The following is a 16,665-nucleotide window of genomic DNA, read 5'->3' as shown; positions in this document are numbered from 1 at the left end:
TTTATCTTCCAAACCGTTAGAAAATTTGAATTTATCTCAGAGGCGAAGTTGTTGCTCTTGTCTTAAAGAGCAAAAATTGTGAACACATATAATCCATCAAACTTCATCTGCAAGGTCAAAATCGCCATGGTCAAATTTCTTTTAAACTATTTTCTCAAGTTTTGTTATACAGCTATCAAACCGATCAAATTTGAAGCAAACAACCAACTACAAAAATTTACCTCAGATCTCAATAAACATCTTTCTAGAACATACATACGAACTATGTATAGACGATCCTTAAAGGTCAAAATAGCATAGCAAATGGAATTTTTATCCTGTCTTCTCTGGTTCTGGTCCACAGATACGAAACCGTTTAATATTCAAGAAAACAACCAACTATAATGTAGCTAAGGCATCAATAAACAACTTTCTGGAACATGCGAAATGTCTACGAACGATTCTTATGGTAAAAATAGCACTTTTGAAAATATTAAATTTTTACACTTTTTTCTCCGTTTCTGGTCCACAGATACCGAATTGCCCAAAAATTAAGGATACCGTCAATCACAAAAATTGACCTAAGATTTCAATAATTTCAATGACGTAGGGGATGGAAGATACCAAGGAACGGTCCTGACCGGTTTTAACATGGCAAAGCCCAGGATTTATCTTGGTCCCTCTTTCATCCCAAGTGGACACTGACCTCCCCGTGGTGTCACCTGGGGAACTGCCTTTAACACCCGTTAAAGGTAGTGAGCTAACATGTGCCGCGCGTTCACCCATAAGAACGTTAAAAACTTGGGTTTGGGCGTCGGGTTAGTAACCCTCCCCTACAAAAAACAGCCTACTATGAAAAAACGAAAGAAAAGAAAAACAAACCCCTCTAAAGTTGACGAACCCCGCAAACGTTTTAAGGACCATGATCTGCGAATCTGCACCTGGAATGTTCGCACTCTTTATAGAGAAGGTGCAGTCTTCGCATTGGCAGACGTACTTGAAAAGTACAAGACTGATATTACTGCCATACAGGAAATACGATGGATTGGGAAAGGCGTCACAACAACACCTAAAAGTGACGCACTGTATTATAGCTGCCATGACGTAAAGCATGAGTTTGGTTGTGGATTCGTAGTTAGTCGGAGACTAAAACATCTTGTATCCAGCTTCACTCCAGTGAATGAAAGACTTGCTGCAATTCGAATAAAAGCTAAATTCTTCAACATCAGCTTTATTTGCGCTCATGCTCCCACTGAAGAAAAGGACGAACAGACCAAAGATATATTTTACGAGCGCTTAGAAGAAACATATGACCGTTGCCCTGCCCATGACATTAAAATCATTCTAGGCGATTTTAATGCCAAAATTGGAAAGGAGAATATCTTTGGCCCAACAGTCGGGAAATTCAGTCTCCACAGTGAAACATCTGACAATGGTATGAGACTGATAGACTTTGCAGCTGCAAAAAACATGGTAGTTAGCAGTACCAGATTTAATCATCTCGATATTCATAAGGGCACCTGGCTGTCTCCAGATCAGAAAACAAGAAACCAAATTGATCATGTTGTGATAGATGGAAGACATTCATCGAGCGTGTTGGATGTACGATCGTTCCGAGGAGCAAACATTGATTCGGACCACTACCTTGTTGCAGCAAAGGTACGCACCCGCTTAAACGTAGCAAACAAAGTACGAGCAGACACAACACGAAAGTTAGACATCGGTAAGCTGCAATCACAACAGATAGCCACAGCATATTCCACTCAACTAGCCCAATTGCTTAATCAAAGCCCTCCTCATCCCGATAACATATCAGCGCAATGGCAAAGCATTGCCCACTCCATGCAAACAGCCGCAAAATCCATACTTGGATACCAGAGACCTCCACCAAGGAATCCATGGTATGATGAGGAGTGTCGTGCTGCCACCGAAGAGAAAAATGCGGCATATAAGGCTACTTTACAATCCGTAGCAACGCGTAGCGCACGAGAGAGATACAGGGAGAAAAGGAGAGAGGAGAAACGTCTTTTCCGCAGGAAAAAGAGAGAGATGGAAAAGCGGGAGTGTGAAAAAATCGAGATGTACAGGAGCCAGAATGAAGTCCGAAAATTCTACCAAAGAGTCAAGCATCAAACTGATGGCTTTGGTACAGGCACATCCTCCTGTAGAGACCAGCAAGGTAATTTGGTAACTGATACAGATAGTATACTCAGGATATGGAAAGAACATTTTTCAAATCTGTTGGTATCCAATAGCAGCGAAGAAGACGAAGATACCACAGTCCCAATCCCAGAAGATGGTATTGAATGTATACTGCCCAGCCAAGATGAGGTAAAGACAGCAATAAATCGGCTGAAGAATAATAAGGCAGCAGGGGCCGATGGCTTACCAGCCGAGCTGTTCAAAACCGGAGGCGACACGCTGATAAGGTGTATTCATCAGCTAGTTAGCACCATCTGGCAGGAAGAACGAGTACCCGACGATTGGAACCTGAGTATCCTGTGCCCCGTCCACAAGAAGGGAGATAAGACTGTATGCTCTAACTATAGGGGCATAAGTCTACTCCCTATTGCCTACAAGATCGTGTCAGGGATATTGTGCGAACGACTAAAGCCAATGGTCAACGAGATTATTGGACCATACCAATGCGGCTTTAGACCTGGCAAGTCCACCATTGACCAGATATTTACCCTGCGGCAAATCCTGGAGAAGACCCAAGAGATGCAGATCGACACCTACCACCTTTTTGTCGATTATAAAGCAGCCTTCGACAGTCCGCTGCGCTCAAAGGTATTCCAAGCCATGTCTGAATTTGGTATTCCCGCAAAGCTCATCCGGCTTTGTAAAATGACTTTAACTGACACGAGGTCCTCAGTTAAAATAGGAAAGAACCTCTCCGAAGAGTTTGGTACCAAAAGAGGTTTCAGACAAGGAGACAGCCTTTCGTGTGACCTCTTCAACATCCTGCTAGAAAAGGTTATACGAGAGGCAAACGTCAAAAGAAGTGGCACAATCTACACCAATAGTCACATGTTACTTGCTTATGCTGATGATATAGACATCATGGGTCGATCAGTAAAAGAAGTAACTGATACCTTTATAAAGGTCGAAGGAGAATCTGCTAAAGTGGGTCTGGCGGTAAACGGTGAGAAGACCAAGTTGATGGTGTCGACGCGCAATGCGTCCATTGAGCTCGGACCGACTGTGGAAGTTGGTTCCTATAATATTGAGGTAGTAAAAGACTTCGTCTACCTCGGCACCTCCGTCAACACAACAAACGACATCAGTTGTGAAATAAAAAGAAGAATTGTATTGGCCAACAGATGCTACTTTGGATTAAGTAAGCAGTTTAAAAACAAAGCCACATCTCGTCAAACAAAAATAACGCTTTACAAAACACTGATACTACCCGTGCTGATGTATGGCTCCGAAGCCTGGGTACTTGCGCAAGCAGACATGGCAGTGCTTGGTGTGTTTGAGAGAAAAATTCTTCGAAAGATCTACGGACCAATCTGCGTTGACGGTGAATATCGACGTCGCATGAACCACGAGCTGTATCTGCTATACAACGACATCAATATTGTTAAACGTATCGAGATGCAGCGATTGCGTTGGCTAGGCCATATCATAAGAATGAGCGATGATGAACCCGCTAAAAAGGCGTATGAATACATGCCACATGGCGGTGCACGCAGAATTGGCAGGCCAAGGAATAGATGGCGCAAACAAGTGGATATTGAGATGAAAAGGCGCGGTATTCCAGAGTGCAAAGCAACAAATAGAGAGGAATGGAGATCTCTTCTTAGTTCGGCCTATAGAACAAATGTTCTGTAATGGGCCAGCTAAGTAAGTAAGTTTCAATAAACCACTTTTTAGAACAAATGAAGATTCTAGGATCGATTCTTCACGCTCAAAATTCGATTATTGTAGATCATTATTTCCTGTTCAGGTCCGTAAATAACAAACCTTTCAAATTTCCTTGAGTTTTTAACAATTTTGTTATATCCAAACATGAGCAGAGGGAATGTTAAAAATAATTTAATTGTTCGTGAATTTCAGCACTAAGAATTATTCCTAGAATCTTCATATGTTATAAAAAGTTGTTTATTGAAATCATAGGTAAATTTTTGTGGTTGACGGTGTCCTTAATTTTTGGGCGATTCGGTATCTGTGGACCAGAATCGGAGAAAAAAGTGTAAACATTTAATATTTTCAAAAGTGCTATTTTTACCATTAAGAATCGTTCATAGACATTTCGCATGTTCCAGAAAGTTGTTTATTGATGCCTTTGCTACATTATTATAGTTGGTTGTTTTCTTAAATATTGAACGATTTGGTATCTGTGGACCAGAACCAGAGAAAACAGGATAAAAATCCCATTTGCTTTGCTATTTTGACCTTTAAGAATCGTCTATACATAGTCTGTATGTTCTAGAAAGATGATTATTGAGATCTGAAGTACATTTCTATAGTTGGTTGTTTGCTTTAAATTTGACCGGTTTGCTAGCTGTAACAAAACTTGAGAAAATATTTTAAAAGAAATTTGACCATTGCGATTTTGACCTTGCAGATGAAGTTTGATGGATTATATGTGTTCACAATTGTTGTTCTTTAAGACAAGAGCAACAACATCGCATCTGAGATAAATTCAAATTTCCTAACGGTTTGGAAGATATAGTCCTGACTAAATGACCCTTTCTACATCAAACCGCGAAAGTTGATGAGATATGGAAAAACGGCGAGGCACGTGTCTTGTCTTTTTTGGTGTTCTATCACACTGTGGAGTCAGAATATGGTTAATAAAACATGACTGAAAAAATTACACACAGTGATATACTCTTCTATCAGCAGCAATAAGCCGTCCGAAAATCCGATGAGTTACTAACTGGTCCATTTAAAATGGTTAGCGTCACACTGATATGCTGTGTGCAAGAGCTAGTTTGAACCATCAGGCACGATGAATGGATATTCTATGTTTGCAACCTAAGGTAGTGTGTTGCCTATTCAGATGAACAAGTCAAGTACCTATCGTAAACAATATAGAATTGAACGTTAAAAACTTGGTTTGGATGAAAAAAAAACATAGTACTATGAAAAAACAAAGAAAACAAGTAAAAAAGTAACAGTCGGTTTTCCCGACAGAGATATACCCTCAGCTTATGTGAATTGAAACTTTCACCTACGGTCAGATCGAATGTATTCAGGGTCTTTTCAGTATTTTGTGGCCTTTTTTGGACATTTGAACTTGCCGACGAAAATGTGGATTAGGATTAAAGTTCAAAAGTGTTGCAAAGGAGGTACTTAAAGGAATGGACCGACATAGTCCATTATGGAAGTGGATCTTATTTTGGGAGTCATATTTTTTCGATAGATATCGTGCCCCGTAGTCATTTCAGTGTGTCATCGTATAACTTTTAGACCAGTATGCCAGGAAGCATGGACTCGTCCACGGAAACCATAATATCGCTGTAAACAGCACCACGACTAACAGCATTGGAATACATTTCCAAAGGATCATCGAACAGACCTTGAACTGCACTTAGACACAAATGTTGAACTTTTGTGTAGAAGTTAAACTAAATTTGGACAAAATATTATGAGATCCAAAGTTTGGACAAAATTTGTTCAAGAGATATTGTGCATACCATTTAAGTGACATTTTTTTTAAATCTTCGGGAGAAGTATCGGAAGTTGTTGACCGGTATTGCCTATCTTCGAACTGAAGCTATGACATAATATGACGAAGACCAAATTTTTTACCAAATCGGTTGATCAATTCGAGAGGTATTGTGCCCTGTAGTGGCTACATATGGTTTTTCTCAAGAAGTATGGACTTGATCCTGAAAAAACGTTTACCGTCGTAATTGAGGCAGGGAATGCAAGTTGCTTCAACAAAAACCAAAGTGATTTGAGAGCAGATCTTAAAGTGAACTTATCCGAAATTTTGTGTGATAGGTACCCGAAGGTGTGGACAAATTTAGTCAATATTTGAACCTGATCTATATCTGGTAGATATATTAGGATGTGTAAAGTATGGACCAAATCGGTCACTCGCTTCAAGAGTTATCGTGCGAACAATTTTTCCGAACAGTTTTGAACTTTTGCGGGGGACGTACCCTAAGTAGTGGACCGATATGGTTTATCTTCGAACCTATAGTATGTTTGGACAAAATAATACGAAGGCCATACTTTGGATCAGTTCAAGAGTTATCTGCGCTCCAACCACCACACACGGTGTCATAGGGTTTTTTTTGCAGCTTTCATGCTATTTTATCAGAAAGTATGGCCCTGCCCCTGATGAAACTTGTACCGCCGTATGGGGGGCAGGGAATACAAGTTGTTACAACAAAAATCAAAGCGATTCGACAGAAGCTCCTAAACTGAACTTTTCCGAAATTTTGTGTGGGAGTTACCCGAAGGAGTGGACCGATTGAGTCCATACTGGAACCTCATCTAAGTCTGGTAGATATTTCACGATGTACAAAGAGTTATGGTGGTCACAAATTTTCGGAACATTTTCGAACTTTTGTGGGGGAGGTACCGGAAAGAGTGGACCGATATAACCCATATTCGAACTTAAACTAAGTTTGGACAAAATATTACGAAATTGTTGACCAAATCGGTTCATCGGTTCGAGAGTTATCGTGCGCACCAGCCAGCCAGACAGACAGACGGACGGACATTGTTAAATCGACTCCAAATTGACGGAAACGGATTTCATCCAAACATACTTGGGGTCGTTAGCATAAATGCTGAGGGTATAAAGAAGAAAACAAAACCCTCTGAAATGGACGATCCCGCAAACGTTTTAAGGACCTTGATCTGCGAATCTGCACCTGTGATGTTCGGATTCTTTAAAGAGAAGATGTAGTTTACGAAATGGCAGATGTATTCGAAAAGTTCAAGGCCGATATTACTGCCACAGGTCATGTACTGTTTTATAGCTGCCATGACACAAAGCATTAGTTTGGTTGAGGATGTGTTAGTCGGATGTTAAAATAGCTTCAGCTTGAGGCTGACGTAGGGTATAAAAGATACCAAGCAACAGCGCTAGTCGGCTTTAACATGGCACAGGATTTGTCGTCTCAAGTGGATACTGTGTAACGTTACAAAATGATCACGTACATAATACAAGAACTACTAACCTTACCATGCAGAACCAGCCATCTAATATCAAAACTACTACCCACCCGCAGAGAAATAACAAGGGAGATTTGCATTTCAGTGCAATGTCACAACATTCATTGTCATCACATACAACAAAAAATTCTCATTTAATTTATACTCCAGACCACTAAAGTATTTCAGATATGCTTGAGGAGGACGAGCTTACTACTGCAGGGAGTTAGCTATACGGGTTGGCACAAAAGACTGTTCTAAATACGCCGACTTACAACTCGGTGTTATTGCGTTGGGAATGCTTTTTGAGGACTACCCTTTAAATTGTGGTGGCTAATACATACACATGGCTTTTGAGCCAGCTGTTCCACTGGGCCCTCGGGTCAGCAGTTCCACTGGGCCTTCGGGTCAGTTAGATTTAAACATCGGTTGGTCGTTGAACTAGTAACCCACCTATCCAATAAGCACCACACTATGAAAAGAAAAACAAACCCCAATAAAGTTGATGCCCCTACAAACGTTTTACGGACCATGATCTGCGAATCTGCACCTGGAATGTTCGCAATCTTTATAGTGATGGTGCAGTTTACGCATTGGCAGATGTACTTGAAAAGTACTAGGCCGACATAAGTGTCATACAGGAAAAAGAATGGGTTAGGAAAGGGGTCACAACAACACGTAAAGGTGACGCACGGTATTATAGCTGCGGATTTGAAGTTTGTCGGGGGTTAAAACATCAGGTCTCCAGCTTCAACCCCGGGTAATGGAAAACTTGCTACAATTCCGATAAACGCTAAATTTTTCAACATCAGTATTACTTGCTCTCATGCTCAACTGAATACAAGGATGAACACACCAAATGTACATACATATATTTTAAGAGCGCTTGAAAGAACCACATGGCTATTGACCTGCCCATGACATTAAAACTATTTATGCCAAAATTAGAAAGTAGAATATCTTTGACCTAATTGTTGGGAAATTCAATCGCCATAATGAAACATCTGACAGTGAAAAGAGGCCGATAGACTTCGCAGCGGCAAAAAAATGGTAGTTAGCAGTGCCAGCTTTGAGCATCTCGACAACCATAAGGGCACTAGGCTGTCTCCCGATACAAAAGAAAACAAGAAACTAAATTGATCACGTTGTTATAGATGGACGACATTTATAGATTCGGACCACAATCTTTTGTAGCAAAGATATGTACGTACCCATGACACAAAGCATTAGTTTGGTTGAGGATGTGTTAGTCGGATAATAAAATAGCTTCAGCTTGAGGCTGACGTAGGGTATAAAAGATACCAAGCAACAGCGCTGGTCGGCTTTAACATGGCAAAACACAGGATTTGTCGTCTCAAGTGGATACTGTGTAACGTTACAAAATGATCACGTACATAATAGAAGAACTACTAACCTTACCATGCAGAATATCAAAACTACTACCCACCCGCAGAGAAATAACAAGGGAGATTTGCATTTCAGTGCAATGTCACAACATTCATTGTCATCACATACAACAAAAAATTCTCATTTAATTTATACTCCAGACCACTAAAGTATTTCAGATATACTTGAGGAGGACGAGCTTACTACTGCAGGGAGTTAACTATACGGGTTGGAACAAAAGACTGTTCTAAATACGCCGACTTACAACTCGGTGTTATTGCGTTGGGAATGCTTTTTGAGGACTACCCTTTAAATTGTGGTGGCTAATACATACACATGGCTTTTGAGCCAGCTGTTCCACTGGGCCCTCGGGTCAGCAGTTCCACTGGGCCTTCGGGTCAGCTAGATTTAAACATCGGTTGGTCGATGAACTGGTAACCCACCTATCCAATAAGCACCACACTATGAAAAGAAAATCAAACCCCAATAAAGTTGATGCCCCTACAAACGTTTTACGGACCATGATCTGCGAATCTGCACCTGGAATGTTCGCAATCTTTATAGTGATGGTGCAGTTTACGCATTGGCAGATGTACTTGAAAAGTACTAGGCCGACATAAGTGTCATACAGGAAAAAGAATGGGTTAGGAAAGGGGTCACAACAACACGTAAAGGTGACGCACGGTATTATAGCTGCGGATTTGAAGTTTGTCGGGGGTTAAAACATCAGGTCTCCAGCTTCAACCCCGGGTAATGGAAAACTTGCTACAATTCCGATAAACGCTAAATTTTTCAACATCAGTATTACTTGCTCTCATGCTCAACTGAATACAAGGATGAACACACCAAATGTACATACATATATTTTAAGAGCGCTTGAAAGAACCACATGGCTATTGACCTGCCCATGACATTAAAACTATTTATGCCAAAATTAGAAAGTAGAATATCTTTGACCTAATTGTTGGGAAATTCAATCGCCATAATGAAACATCTGACAGTGAAAAGAGGCCGATAGACTTCGCAGCGGCAAAAAAATGGTAGTTAGCAGTGCCAGCTTTGAGCATCTCGACAACCATAAGGGCACTAGGCTGTCTCCCGATACAAAAGAAAACAAGAAACTAAATTGATCACGTTGTTATAGATGGACGACATTTATAGATTCGGACCACAATCTTTTGTAGCAAAGATATGTACGTACCCAATTAAACATAGCAAATAGAGAATGAACAGACACAAGGCGGAGGTTGGACATCGATAAGCTGCAATTACAACAGACAGCCACAGCATATTCTACATAACTGGTCCAATTACTTAATCTGGACACTCCCGATAACATAACAACACAGTACGCAAAATCCATACTTGGATAACAGACAGCTCCACCAAGGAACTCATGGTATGACCAGGACTGTCGTGCTGCTACCTAAAAAAAGAATGTGGCATATAGGGCTACGCTATAATCAGAGAAAATGAGAAAAGTGAAATAGCGGGAGAGTGAAAAAAACTCGTGATGTACAGGAGGCAGAATGAAATCCGAAAGTTTTACCAAATCGTGAAAAATTAAACTGACTTTGGTACAGGCACATCCTCCTGTAAAGACCAACAAGGGAATTTGGTAATAGATACAGATAGTGTGCTCAGGATATGGAAAGATCGTTTTTCCAACCTGTTGGTATTCTATACTAGCGAAGACGATGAAGTTACCATATATCCAATCTTAGAATATGGTATTGAATGTGTACCGCCCGGCCAAGATGATGTAAAACAATAAAACGGCTGAAGCCCAATAATGGGTACCCGACGACTGGAATCTGAGCGTCCTATGTGACGTCTATAAAAAAATAAGTAAAAAAGTATCAGTCGGCTTTGCCGACAGAGATATACCCTAAGCCTGTGTATATTGAAACAATTTTTTCCCAAAAAACGCATGTATTTAGGGAGTTTTAAAAACTTTGGGCGTTTGAACTGACATAAATGTTGATTAGGATTAAAGATCTAAATTTTTGCGGAGGAGATACTAAAAATAATGGATCTCCAGCCACTACATATTGTACCATAGGGGTTTTTTACAACTTCAGGGATGTTTGCTCAAGAAGTATGGACTTCAATTCGGCCACTCTCTTCAAGAGTTATCGTACGCACAATTTTTCCGAACATTTTTTAACTTTTGTGGGGGAGGTACCTGAAGGAGTGGACCGATATGGCTTATCTCCGAACTTAAACTATGTTTGGACAAAATATTACTAAGGCCAAACTTTGGACCGAATCGGCAGACCTGTTCGAGAGTTATTTTGCCCTCCAACCTCCTCACACGGTGTCATAGGAGTTTTTTGCAACTTTCAGGCTATTTTCTCAGGAAGTATGGACTTGCCCCTGATGAAACTTATACCGTGGTATGGAGGGCAGCAAAGCAAAAATCAAAGCGATTCGCGAGATGGTCCTAAACTGAACTTTTCCAAATTTTTGTGTGGGAGGTACCCGACGGAGTGGACCGATTGAGTCCATATTAAAACCTGATATAAGTCTGGTAAACGCTACACGATGGGCAAAGTATGGACCAAATCGGTTACTCCCTTCAAGAGCTATCGCGCGCACAAATTTTCCGAACATTTTCGAACTTTTGTGGGGAGGTACCGGAAGGAGTGGACCGATATAGCTCATCTTCGAACTTAAACTAAGTTTGGGCAAAATATTACGAAAGCCAAAATTTGAACCGAATCGGTTCATCCGTTCGAGAGTTATCGTGCGCTCCAGCCAGACAGACAGACGGACGGACATTGCTCAATCGACTCCAAATTGTCTGTAAATTGTTCGTCCAAACAAACATTTCGTCCAAACGTCTAAAACCATTATTTCGATGAGGCACATTTTGCCCGTATGAAGGTGTATATACCCTCGTTAGCATAAATGCTGAGGGTATAATGAGATATGACTGTGTGCTCTAATTATAGCGACATATGTACGTCTGCTCCCTATTGCTCAGGAGGTAGTATCAGTGCTATTTTGTGAACCACTAAAGTCTATGGTCAATGAAATAATTGGAATATACCAATAGACCTTTACTAGATATTTACCCTGAGGCAAACCTTGGGTAAATCTCAAGATACTCAGAACGATTCTTGTCATATTTTTTGTCGATTATGAAGCAACTGTCGACAGACTCTTACGTTCTTATTCCAAGCCATATCTGAATTTTATATTCCAGCAAAGCTCATTCGGCTTTGTAAGATAACTTTAACCAACTAAATGCTAAAAGAGGTTTCTGACAAGAAGACAGCCTTGTGTGTGACCTATTCAACATTCTGCTGGAACTTGATTTTTGGTAACACATATGCGAAATTTCTCACTACATTTTTGAAAGAGTTTATGTCGTGCCTTTTTCGATGAGGGGCGTGAAAGTAACATAAAACTTAATTTTTGGCGTGGGGAATAGTCATAAAATTTCATTGTAAATCTGTTCATTTAGGTGCTTACGTTTTATGTAATCTTTAATCTGCGACATCGGCACTCAGTTCTATCGACTTCCTAACATATAAGCACAGTTCGTTGCCAATGTTCGCCATACATTGTTACAACCAAGCCACTTTTCTAGTAGCCTATTAAATTCTAATCATTGTTATTTAGCCCCAAGGAGATTTTTCATTAAAAAAGTGTTGTGTGGGTTTTTTTGTTTGTTGAACTTTTTTTGTCTGTTGTTGTTCCCTGATCATTATACAAACGTTCGCTGATGCTCATGTTGCATGTACAAGTCAGCAACATACTACTAAATAACCGGTGAAACAATATTTTGCTTTTTTTCACTGAGAAGGCGTCTTTTGATGGGCATTGTTTGGTTAACACCCAACTCCTACTGTTTGGCGTTGTTTTGTTCATTGCTATCTGCATTTATTTATTGTTTTGTCGGTCGGTCGATTTTATTTCATTTGTTTGTCGTTTTCAAACAGAGAGAGAGAAAAAAATAAGTTTTTTCATTACTTGGGATTATGATTTGTACAAATTGCCAGATGCTTATCCGCTAAAATAGGGGGATAGAATTATATGCATATCTATTGAATTTTGCTACTTTTATTTTTTTTCAGTTTACGCTATTTAACGTTTGTTGGAGTGACATTCACCATTGTTGGCTTGTGTCCATAATTGCCTTTAAGTGTTGAACTGTCAACTGGCGTAGGGGGTAACGTTTTGTGTCATGACTGTAAAGAAGTTAATTATTTTCTTGTTATTGTTGGGAGTCTGCAGTCATTATTTATAAATATCAATCAATGTCAATGGATAATTTGCATTCAATCATTTTGATGATGACGATGGTTGTTGTTGTTGTTGGTTTTGATTCTTAACGACTGACTGACTGTATTGCAATAACCCAGTTTCAGCTTGCACCGGTATGAAATTTAAGGAATTTATTGTAAGGTAATCGATTGCAGAAAATTGAAACCACTTGCAAATGATGATAATTGATTTGAAATATCAATCAAAGTCGTCATCGGAACCAGTTTGAACACATGTTCATCAGGAATCATTATGTTAATTAGTTTTTGCTTAAAAATCTCATTGGCTCATTCATTAAAGAGGTGAATTAGTTCTTTTGTCATGTGTATCATTTTGCAGTTATTTTAAACATGTATAAACAGTTTTGAGATTAAAATCCCAACTTTCTTACTTAGCTGGTCCATTACAGAACATTTGTTGCACAGACCGAACTAAGAAAAAATCTCCAATTCTCACTGTTTAGTGCTTCGCTTTTTGGAATACCGCGCCTTGTCATCTCTTCATCCACTTGTTTGCGCCATATATTCTTTGGCCTGCCAATGCTGCGTGCACCGCCTTGTGGCTCGAATTTATACGCCTTTTTAGCGGATTCATCATCGCTCATTCTTATGATATGGCCTAGTCAACGCAATCACTGCATCTCGATATGTTTATCTATACTGATGTCGTTGTATAGCTGATACAGCTCGAGGTTCATGTTACGTCGATATTCACCGTCAACGCAGATTGGTCCGTAGACCTTTCGAAGATTTTTTCTCTCAAACACGCCAAGCACTGCCTTATCTGCTTGAGCAAGTACCCAGGCTTCGGAACCATACATCAGCACGGGTAGTAACAGTGTTTTGTAAAGCGTTATTTTTGTTTGACGAGTTGTGGCTTTGTTTTTCACGTGCTTACTTAAGCCAAAGTAGCATCTGTTGGCCAATATAATTCTTCTTCTTATTTCACAACCGATGTCGTTTGTTGTGTTTGTTGTTTTTTTACTACCTCAAAATTATAGGAACCAACTTCCACTGCTGGTCCTAGCTCTATAGACGCATTGCGCGTCGACACCATCCACTTGGTTTTCCCGCCGTTTACCGCCAGACCCACTTTAGCAGATTCTCCTTCGACCTTCAGAAAGGTATCAGCTACTTCCTTTACTGATCGTCCCATGATGTCAATATCATCAGCATAAAACAAGTAACATGCGGCTATTGGTGTAGATTGTGCCACTTCTTTTGACGTTTGGCTCTCGTATAACCTTTTCTAGCAGGATGTTGAAAAGAGCACACAAAAGGATGTCTCCTTGCCTGAAACCTCTTTTGGTACAAAACTCTTCGGAGAGGTTCATTCCTATTTTAAATGAAGACATTGTGTCAGTTAGTGTCATTTTACAGAGTCGAATGAGCATTGCGGGGATACCAAATTCAGTCATGGTTTGGAATACCTTTGGACGTAGCGGGCTGTCGAAGGCTGCTTTATAATCGACAAAAAAGTGGTAGGTGTCAATCTGCATCTCTTGGGTCTTCTCCAGAATTTGCCGCAGGGTAAATATCTGGTCGATGGTGGACTGGCCAGGTCTAAAGCCGCATTGGTAAGGTCCAATTATTTTGTTGACCATTGGCTTTAGTCGTTCGCACAATATCCCTGACACTATCTTGTAGGCGATAGGGAGAAGACTTATGCCCCTATAGTTGAAGCATAAAGTCTTATCTCCTTTCGTGTGGACGGGACACAGGATGCTCAGGTTCCAATCGTCGGGTACGCGTTCTTCCTGCCAGATAGAGCTAACTAGCTGATGCATACACCTTATCAGCGTGTTGCCTCCGGTTTTAAACAGCTCGGCTGGTATGCCATCAGCTCCTGCTGCCTTATTATTCTTCAGCCAGTTTATTGCTGTCTTTACCTCATCTTGGCCGGGTGGTATACATTCATTCCATCTTCTGGGATTGCATCTGTGGTATCTTCGTCGACTTCGCTACTATTGGATACCAACAGTTTGCAATTTTTTTTTCCGTATCCTTAGCACACTATCTGTATCAGTTACCAAATTACCTTGCTGGTCTCTGCAGGAGGATGTGCCAGTGCCAAAGCCATCAGTTCGATGTTTCACTCTTTGGTAGAATTTTCGGACTTCATTCTGTCTACTGTATATCTCGATTTGTTCACACACTTGCTTTTCCATCTCTTCTTTTCCTGCGGAAAAAAAACGTTTGTCCTCTCTCCTTTTCTCCCGATACCTCTCTCGTGCGCTACGCGTTGCTACTGATTGTAAAGTAGCCCTATATGCCGCATTTTTCTCTTCGGTAGCAGCACGACACTCCTGGTCATACCATGGATTCCTTGGTGGAGGTCTCTGGTATCCAAGTACTGATTTTGCGGCTGTTTGCATGGAGTGGACAATGTTTTGCCATTGTTCTGATATGTTATTGGGACGATTAGTGCTTTGATTAAGCAGTTGGGCCAGTTGAGTGGAATATGTTGTGGCTATCTGTTGTGCATGCGGCTTCCCTATGTCCAACTTCCGAGTTGTGTCTGTTCGCACTTTGCTTGCTACGTTTAATCTGGTACGTACCTTTGCTGCAACAAGGTAGTGTTACGAGTCTATGTTTGCACCTCAAAACGATCGTGCAACCAACACGCTCGATGCATGTCTTCCATCTATCACAACGTGATCAATTTGATTTCTTGTTCTTTGAACTGGCGACAGCCAAGTGCCCTTATGAATATCGAGATGCTTAAATCTGATACTGCTAACTACCATGTTTTTGCCGCTGCAAATTCTATCAGCCTCATACCATTGTCAGATGTTTCACTGTGGAGACTGCATTTCCCGACTGTTGGGCCAAAGATATTCTCCTTTCCAATTTTGGCATTCAAATTGGCTAGTATAATTTTAATGTCATGGGCAGGGCAGCGGTCATAAGTTTCTTCTAAGCGCTCGTAAAATATATCTTTGGTCTGTTCATCCTTGTCTTCAGTGTGAGCTTGAGCGCAAATAAAGCTGATGTTGGAGAATTTTGCTTTTAATCGAATTGCAGCGAGTCTTTCATTCACTGGGGTGAAGCTGGAGACCAGATGTTTTAAACTCCGACCAACTACAAATCCGCAACCAAACTCATGCTTTGTGTCATGGCAGCTATAATACAGTGCGTCACCTTTAGGTGATGTTGTGACGCCTTTCCCGTGCCATCGTATTTCCTGTATGGCAGTAATGTCGGCCTTGTACTTTTCAAGTATATCTGCCGATGCGTAAACTGCACCTTCTCTATAAAGAGTGCGAACATTCCAGGTGCAGATTCGCAGATCATGGTCTTTAAAACGTTTGCAGGGTTCGTCAACTTTAGAGGTATTTGTTTTTCGTTTCTTTCGTTTTTTTTTTTCATAGTAGGCTGCTTTTTTCTAGGGGAGGGTTACTAACCTGGCGCCCAAACACAAGTTTTTAACGTTCTTATGGGGTGAACGCGCGGCAAATTCAGTCCCCTATATTTACTTGAAGTGGACTTTGGATGTACATCCAAGCTCTTGGGTATTCTATGTGATGATTTAATCAAGCTAAACAAACTTATCAGACGATCTTCTGCATTTTTCCATCGAAATTTTGGTTTTACCATCTGTTAAGCCATCTCGTCTAGAACAAGTTTGCAAGGAGGTGTCGATATCCTTGGATAAGCTTTTATACTTTACTTAGCTGACCCTCTATAGAACATTTGTTCTATAATCCGAAATAAGAAAAGATCTCCATTCCACCTCTCCATCTAAGCCTTGACCTTCCAGTTCTGCGTGTACCGTCATGGGACCTATATTTATACGTCTTTTTAGTGGCATCATCATCGCTCATTCTCAAGACATGGCCCAGCCAACGCAATCGTTGCAACTCGATACGTTTAACGATACTGATCTTAAAACCTTGATTGACCGTCAACG

This window comes from Musca autumnalis, unplaced genomic scaffold, assembly GCF_047663935.1.
Source record: "Musca autumnalis isolate F117 unplaced genomic scaffold, ASM4766393v1 scaffold_3, whole genome shotgun sequence".
NCBI classification, from domain to species: Eukaryota; Metazoa; Arthropoda; class Insecta; order Diptera; family Muscidae; genus Musca; species Musca autumnalis.
The sequence above is the reverse complement of the archived record's forward strand: the minus strand, read 5'-3'. Positions refer to the sequence as shown.